This window comes from Cervus canadensis, chromosome 24 (assembly GCF_019320065.1).
Source record: "Cervus canadensis isolate Bull #8, Minnesota chromosome 24, ASM1932006v1, whole genome shotgun sequence".
Classification (NCBI taxonomy): domain Eukaryota; kingdom Metazoa; phylum Chordata; class Mammalia; order Artiodactyla; family Cervidae; genus Cervus; species Cervus canadensis.
The window spans coordinates 39,854,299-39,863,615 of NC_057409.1; positions in this window are offsets into that span (position 1 = coordinate 39,854,299).

Consider the following 9,317-nt stretch of genomic DNA (forward strand, 5'->3'; position numbering starts at 1 on the left):
GAGCGTCTCATTCCTAGATCGCCAACCCCATCCCCGGTTGTACCTTCACAGTTTCCTTTCCTCTTCCTTCCAGAACTTTCGGTTCCATGATGGGAATGATTGCCTTTTCCTTCCCCAGGCTCCCACGTGCTCAGCTTTGGGGTCCAACAGAGCAAAATTTGAACCCTAGCCACCGTACCTGCTAGTCTTGGCCCATGCATGTTTCTTATCCTCTCAGAACTTGAGTTTCCCCTTGACTTATAGCAAGGTGGAACGTGGGTCTCAATTTGGCCCACACTTACGCATGTGTTTTATTTGCCCTGCATCTGTTAAGAACATTAAGAGGAAAAATACAAATATAAAGAATGTAAAAAAAAAAAAATATATATATATATATATAAAGAAAGTGTGTACATATGTATACATCCTGTGTATGTATGTGTGACTGTATACACACATTTTTATATATATTTTATATTTTCCTATATATGTATGTTTATACACACACACATGTATTGTCTAGCTTCTCTGGAAAGTCCCCAAATCTGACTGCTCTCACTTTCCCCCAACTGGGCCAAGCTGAGCAGTAGCAGTCTGCCTTAGGTGACAAGCTCTCTGTCACCACCCTGACCCATGTCAATATTTCCGTTTCCAATATTGACTTATCTGAATTGCTCTGCTGGTTCTTGGAGCCTGGCTGTTTCCTGAACTCCCTTCTGAACTGCATTTTTGAATTCCTGGGAACAGGAGGGAAGGGTGGCAGATGGGACGGGAGCCACGTGACCAAGGAGCACTGTGTGCGTTAAGTGCCGTTCTCGCCAGCGAAGCGCTTCCATGCCGAGGACCTTTGCTGATCCTGGATGTTCGGCCTGGGCTGTCCTTCCCCAGTTCTTTGCCAGAGAAGGCATCTACTCCTCCAAAGCCCAGAGTAAAGGACACACATCACCCACTGGGGGCTTCCCAGGTGGCTCAGTGGTAAAGAATTCGCCTGCCAATCAGGAGACTTGGGTTCGATCCCTGGGTCGGGAAGATGCCCCCAAGAAGGAAATGGCAACTCACTCTAGTATTCTTGCCTGGAAAATGTCATGGACAGGGGGGCCTGGGGGGCTACAGTCCAAGGGGTTGCAAGAACCTCAGGTGAGCGCTGATCTGTCCTTCTGCGGCTGCCTTCCCCAGCCTATTTCTTTTTTGCCGAGGCACGGTCCCATCTAACTCACCCCAGACCCCATCTTCCTTCCTTGCTCTCTAGCCTTCTGGCCTTGAATACACGATCTGGCACTAAGTTAAGGGCAAGGTAGATGTTTTTTGAATTTAGTTGAATTCTTTAGGGAAATTCAATTTTCAGATTTGGGGTTGAGGAACTAATATATGAAGAGAAGTACCCTTCAAGGTTGAATAAAAGTACCCTTCAAGGTTGAAGAGCTCCATGAGAGGGGGGCCAGTTCAAGCTGACTTTCTAACATTGTGACCACAACACCTGACTCGTCATCAGAGTCCAACAAACAGTGAATACAGGAGAGTGTGATTGAGATTTTTACAGCAAAGGCTAGAACCCAAGTGCCTTCATCATCTCCTCTCTAAACAGGCATGATATGTGTGAAGCCAAATCGAATTCCTCACTGGGTGTGAACGGGCATCTCTCCAATTAATAAGGCTGCATTCTGTCCCCAGGGAAAGGTTGTTCTGCCCACCCCAGTCTTAGGAACTTCTCTTAAGATTCAGACTCTGTGTTTTTCTACCTTTGGCCCCATCCCACCCCAAGTGTTGGAAGGAAGTGGGAGAATCTCAAATAATGAAATCAGTATATTACTAAGTCTTTCCCAGGCAGTTTGATACAGAACATTAGTTCTCTTTGCTTCACTTCTTAGACCTCTGTTAGAGAAATCACCCCATCCATCTTTCCTGAGTCAATCTTGCTCTCCCCAAATGAGCACTGTTTTTATTCAAATGCTGTTCAAAGAGGAGAGGTTCACACATGGGTTACTGCCAGGTACCTGAAGACCATTTTCACCATACTTGCTGCATTTCTACCTTATAATTGGATGGTAGATACATCTGAAAGAGAAGCATTAAAGTTGAAGTAAAGTGTTAGGAAAACAGAATTCTCATAAAATTCCCTTAGCGGACTCCTCTTTCTAGAATCAACTAGATTCTATAAAGCAGGCGACGATTCTGAAGTCCTGGATAAAAGGGCGGCTTCTTATTTAGTGTGTACATGTGGCAGGTTGTAAATATTTTTGATGTCTTTAAGATCTAGGCACTGTTAGTTGATACCAAGAAGACTTTTGCTTCCTGTTATGGATTCAATTATGTCCCTTCTCAAATTCAAATGTTGAAGCCGTAACTCTTAGCATCTCCCTTCTTAGCCTTTCCCTCCTCCAGGGGGTCTTTCCAACTCAGGGATTGCACCCAGGTCTCCCGCATTGCAGGCAGATTGTTTACCAGCTGAGCTACAAGGGAAGTGCAAGAATCCTGGAGTGGGTAGCCTATCCCTTATCCAGTGGATCTTCCCAACCCAGGAATCAAACTGAGGTCTCCTGCATTGCAGGAGAATTCTTTACCAACTGAGCTATCAGGGAAGTCCTTAGCATCTCAGAACAAGGCTTTATTTGGAATTTAAGTCATTGCAGATGTATTGGGTCGGTCAAAAAATTCATTTGGTTAGTGAATATGTTGTTCAATAAAGTTCTTGGTAAAAATGAAAAATGCATCTTCACTTAAAACTGAATGAACTTTTTGGCAAACCCAGTAATTAGTTATGCGATCAGACCCCTAACCCAACATGAATGTACCCTTACAAAAAGGGGAAATTTGGAGAGACATGCACATTTTAAGAATACCATGTGAACATGAAGGCAAAGATGGGGTGATATGTCCATTCACCAAAGACGCCATAGACAGCCAGCAAACCCCCAGTTGATGCCAGCAGAAGGCCTGAACCTTGCCAGTACCTTTTTCTTGGATTGCCAGCCTCCAGAACGGGGAACAATGCAATATTGTAGTTCAAGGCACTCAGTCTGGGCAGCTGCTGCTGCTAAGTCACTTCAGTCATGTCCGACTCTGTGCGACCCCATAGACGGCAGTCCACCAGGCTCCCCCGTCCCTGGGATTCTCCAGGCAAGAACCCTGGAGTGGGTTGCCTTTTCCTTCTCCAGTGCATGAAAGTGAAAAGTGAAAGTGAAGTCGCTCAGTCGTGTCCGACTCTTTGCAACCCCATGGACCGCAGCCTACCAGGCTCCTCCGTCCATGGGATTTTCCAGGCAAGAGTACTGGAGTGGGGTGCCATTGCCTTCTCCGAGTCTGGGCAGCCCTACCAGATAAATACATTTCCCTTTTTCACCTCGTTTCTCCCCAGAGAGTGACTTGCAAAGTGGAGGTGCCTTCCTAAAGGTCTAGCAGGAGGATCCATGAGGGAAAGAAGATTCTAGTGTCTCTGTCCCCAGTGTCACCTCTGCGTCCTATATCAGCAGCAGGGCACAGTGGTTAAGGATGTGGGCCCTAGAGCTGGACCTGAATCTACCAGTTGCTTATCTCCCTCCCGCTTGGGTTTCCCAGTCCAAGTAAACAGGGGATATGAATAGTACCACGGCTTGTTTGGTGGTTTAAGTGAGATAGAGCATTAAGTACTCAGGGTATGCTCAGGCTAAGGGCACAACAAATCCATGTTAGCTGCTACTATTATTCCACTACTTGTGTTTGTCTTTTTTTTTAATTAATTAATTAATTATTTTGGCTTTGCTGGGTCTTCATTGCTGTGTGAAGGCTTTCTCTGGTTGCAGCGAGTGGGGGCTTCTCTTCACTGCAGTGTTTGGGCTTCTCATTGTGGTGGCTCCTCTTACGGAGCACGGGTTCTAGGCACGCAGGCTTCAGTAGTTGCCGCTTGAGGGCTCTAGAGCTCGGGCTTAGTAGTTGAGGTACACGGGCTTAGTTGCTTGGTGGCATGTGGGATCTTCCCAGACCAGGGATCAAACCCACGTCCCCTGCAATTGGCAGGTGGATTCTTATCCAATGTACCGCCAGAGCAGTCCCGACTTGTGTTTTTCAATGGACTCGCTCCCCTTGTTTCTCTCCAGCCAGCTTGTTTGTCCCTGGACCTTTCCTTGTAGACCTGTGCATATTTCCTCTTGTGATCCATCTGCTCAGGTGACTTGAGAAAACAGGTGAGATAGTTTATCTAGGGGGCTGGTTTTGAATGCCTGGCTGCAGGATGGGCAGCATCTGCATCAGTTCATCCAGGGATTGTTAGGCTCCACCCCGGACGTCAGGAAGAGAGGTGCTGGGGGTGGGGCCCGGTCGTCTGCTACTGGTGACTCTGATGCTCGCTCAGCTTTGAGATGCAGGATGCTTTCCTGCTTCTGGATGCAGCAGTGTCTCCAGGTGTGCCTCTCCCTTCTCCTTCTTAAGTACCATTTCTTCACACCATCAGTTACATCTGCTCACAAAATGGGAGGTGGTGACCTGGTTTACATTCCTGCCCTCAACCTTCTTCTCTGAATTGATGCTGTCCCAGAGTCTAAAAGGAGGATGTCTTTCTCCACCAGGGACAACCGAAAGAGCATCTTCTTTCTTTCTGACTCTGAGTGTGACCAGCTCCCCACTGCTTGGGGACCCAGTGTCGGTCTCTCCACGTGCCTCTGGGCCTGAGCCAGGCAGGACTTCAGTCACGTTTGCTAATGCAGGGAAGTCCTGGCCGTCTACCAATCAGCAACAGATTTCTTAGTGCACCTCCTCCCATTGAGGCTGGTGAGGGCCGGCCTGGTTCCCCCATCATTTGGGTTCAGTTTGTACAGAATGGAAGCTCAGTCAGAGCCTGAGGTCGGGGAGCAATTCGGGCTTGTCATGCCTGTGCTGGAGCTGCTGCTTGGAGGTCCCGCCCCTTGGTTCCCCGCATCCCCTCCCACCTGGCTGAGGCCAGCTGGGCCGCTCACACTCACCTTCTTGCTGAGCGTGCATGGGTCCATGGGAAGGAGATATATGCCCAAGGAGATAAACATCCAGGCAGCGCTCATCCTGCCTCATGGCCTCAGATGCTGTGCCTGCTGATTTTTTTTTCACATCTGTCCTGCTCTGCTTTCACCGAAGCCTGCTTGAGATCTTTTTCAGTCTGTTCTCTAGTCCCATCTTGATGCGGGCGGCTGCACTGTCTCCTCAGGGAGAATGAAGGGTCCTGTTGGCGTGGGGTGTGTGGGCTTGTCCCGGTTGCTCTGACTCCCTGGGAAGCCCTGATGTCCCCAGGCTCCACGTCCTCCGCTCTCTGTTCCAGATTGGGGCACACTCCATCCTTCATCTGCTCTCACCTGCTGTCAGCCTCTCTGCACACGCATACACACACGCGCACACACACGCACACACACGCACACACACGGCTGAGGGCTGAGCTGAGGCTCACAGTCGTTTTGGCCATACCTACAGTAACACGGTTTGAATGCAGGTGGCCAGCAGTTACTTTCACAAGATTGCTTTCCACCTTGGGGAGTGATTGCTATTTTATAACTCTCCCAGGCATATTTGCATATTAATAGGAGGCTCTCAACTATCAAAAGCCTTCAAGTCTCAAAGTCATAAATAGCTTAGGGTGGAATACAGTTACCCACTGAGGCCGTGGGGAAGGGACTTGGGGGCTGGTCCTTCCTCTGGGCTGACAGCCAACCCTGAGCCCTGCCTTCTTGCTTACTCACAATACATTCATCACCATGTCTTAGGAAGAAACTTGCACAGTCTGTTTATTTATTATTTTTTATACCAGCTTTATTGGAATATAATTAATATACCATAAAGTTCACCATTTTAAAGTGTACAGTTCCATTTTTTTAGTATACTTATAGTCTTATATATATAGTCACCACTATCTAATTTTAGAATATTTTCATCACCCACCAAAGATACTTTGTACCAGTTAGCAATCATTTCTCATTCCCTCTTTCCCTCACCCTTGGCAATCACTAGTCTACATTCTATCTGTGCCTATAATACCTATTATGAATGTTTTATATACATTATGTTTTATATACAATATGTGACCTTTTGTGTCTGCCTTCTTTCATGGAGCCTGACATTTTCAAGGTTCATCCATGATGTAGCATGTATCAGTACTTCATTCCTTTTAATTGGTGAATAACATTCCTTTGTGCTGAGCCCCTGTGGCTTAGCTGTAAAGAATCCGCCTGACTGCAGGAGATGTGGATTCGATCTCTGGGTCAGGAAAATCCCCTGGAGAAGGAAATCGTAACCCATTCCAGTATTCTTGCCTGGAAAAAGCCCATGGACAAAGGAGCCTGGCAGGCTACAGTCTGTGGAGTCACAAAAGAGTCGGACATGACTTAGCAACTAAATAACAATATTCCTTTGTATGAATATGCCACATTTTGTTATCCACTCATCAGTAAATGGCATTTGGGTGTATGTCTGGTTTTGTTAACCCAGTATATGACCCAGCTATCTGAATTAAACCTGATCTGCGGCAGAGAAAGAAACCACGCTCTCATGTTCCATTCACCTTTCTTGGACATACATCTTCTTCCCATGAAGCTATGCACACTCAGCAAGAATAAGTTTACTGTTTCGCATATTTTGTTACTCATTCTGACATTCCCTTTGTGTATTAACCATGTATTTTATTTTCCATATTCTGATGCTATGTTATTTGTGGCCTGGATGACCCTGGAGTGACTGCCCCTCCTAGGGTTAGCCAGTTCCTAGAGACAGGAAACAGCTTGCCCTCCAGTATGCTTGTCAAAAGCAACTGATCCAGAGCCCACAACCCAATCGCCTCCTTCACTGGGCTCTCACACTCGGGGCCTCTGTCCACCGGCCCTAGTCACCTGGGGCCAGGAAACTAGAGACGCCCTTCTTGCCCAGCCTGCTCAAAGTATTCAAACTAGCCTGCTTACCCTATCTCACCCGTTCCTTCCCATGAAGACCACAATAAAGACTTCCCTTGTCCAGCGGTTAAGACTCTGAACTCCCACTGCAGCGGGTGTGGGTTCCATCCCTGGCCAGTGAACTAAGATCTCACATACTGTTCAGTGTGGCCAAAAAAAAAAAAAAAAAAAGATTCTTGCCCCTGCTTCCCTCTTCCGCCTCCTAATTGACCCTGGTGCATCCTTATGTGGCCTTGTGTGGCATGGCATTCTCTCTGCTCTTGAGAGTTATGAGTCATAAACATCCTTTTCAATGGCTATCATCTCCTGATCTGTTGGCCTCACTGCATCTACACAGTAATAAAACTTAACGGAACACCTTATCCTAGCACATTGCCAGATCTTTTACTTCTGGCATGATATCGCAGTTCTAACAACGTACCATTCTTTCCAACAAATGCCATGCTGCTATCTTGAAACTTGTTTTATAGAATCTTATAGTCTCCTTAATATTAGGAAACTAACACCTCTTACTTTATTTTTAGCATTGGACATCACTCATCAGATTGTTTTTTTTTCTCACTAACTTTGCATACAGATTTTATTTTATTTTTTTACCAGCTTCTGTTGGGAATTAAGACTTAAAAAAAAAAAAACATACCATGCAAAGCATCTTTTATGAGATTACAGCTGGGCCTGCTAAGAAGAGGTGGCAATAGTGTGTGTTTTGATCCTATTCGGGAAAGGTTGAGTGATGCACCTGTCTGTAAATGGTTCTAACTTTTGCACATGGAACACATTTTATCAAGACAAGTATTAATAGATAATAGAGCTTTATTTTGATAAAAGGACAGCCAATCTTTTCACCTTACTTGAATAATTGTATCACAATTTCTAGCACATGGCTTGTCAATCTAGATTCTGTTCACATTTTGGGTCAGAGCATCCTTTGTTGGAGTAGGTGGGGGGAGCTGTGCTGTGCACTGCAGGATTTTTAGCAGCACTCCTGGCTTCGACTTAGTAGGTGCCAGAGGCACCCCAGCCTCTACGCCCCAGTTCTAAAAAACAAAAATGTCTCTAAACATTGTTAAATGTCCTCAGGGTTGGGTGAATGTAGGGGGTTAGGGGGTGATATGTTAGAGTGTTAACCCGCCAGGCTCCTCCGTCCAAGGGATTCTCCAGGCAAGAATGTGAAGTGGGTAGCCATTCTCTTCTCCAGGGGCTTTTCCCAACTCAGGGATCAAACCCATGTCTCCTGGATCTCCGGCACTGGCAGGCAAATTCCTTATCCTTGAACCACCGAGGGGTGGTGTGGGGGGGAAGGAAAAGTTGCTGTAGGTAACCACCACTCTCAGCTTAAGAGGGACCTTGAAATCCAGCCACCTCCTGGCTGTGGGAAGCGCTCTATGCTATCCCCTGATGGAGGGTTGAGAAGAGAGCTGAATGAGTGATGCTTGAACACTTTTTATTCCTAAGGGAATTTGCTTCACTGTTAATTTTTTTTTTCAGTTGAATTTACAAGCTGCTCTCCACCAAACTGTACTTTCCAGAGAAGTTCAAAGTGTCCCTCTTGCCCCTGTAGTTACAGAGTGGTCCCAGATGTGAGCTGAATGCAGGACTGGGTCTTGCGTGAACTGTGAGGTACACTGACCAAACTGGGAGAGCGCCACCCTGTGGAATGAGGTCCTAGAGCTACGTTCCTGACATGACCTGGGTTATTCAGTTGCTCAGTCGTGTCCGATTCTTTGCGACCCCATGGACTGCAGAAAGCCAGGCTTCCCTGTCCTTCACTGTCTCCCAGAGTTCGCTCAGTCTCATGACCATTGAGTTGATGATGCCATCCATCCTTCTCATCCTCTTTCACCCCCTTCTTCTCCTGCCTCAATCTTTCCCAGCATCAAGGTCTTTTTCAACCTTTTATCAAGGTTAAAGTATTAGAGCTTCAGCTTCAGCATCAGTCCTTCCAGTGAATACTGAGGGTTGATTTCCTTTAGGATTGACTGATTTGATCTCCTTGCTGTCCTAGGGACTCTCAAGAGTCTTCTCCAGCACCACAGTTTGAAAGCATCAATTTTTCAGTGCTCAGCCTTCTTTATGGTCCAACAGTCACATCTACATATGATCACTGGAAAAACCATAGCTTTGACTAGGTGGGCCTTTGTCAGCAAAGTGATGTCTCTGCTATTTAATATGCTGTCTAGGTTTGTCATAGTTTTTTTCTCAAATGTTGCAAATGCACATTTCTGTACCCCAGCTGGCACCTGCTGAGAGCATGAGCAAAGCAGAGACATTTGCAGGGACACACACTTACGATTAGAAAATAGTCCAGTCTAGAAAGGCACTATGTGAACTTCATATCTGTTGAATATGTACTATGGATTGGATAATTTAGAAAATTTAAAAAAATCTCCTGGCTTTGGTATTGCTTTATATTGTGAACCATTTGTGACACTTCTGGTCTATTTAGTGAAAGTCACT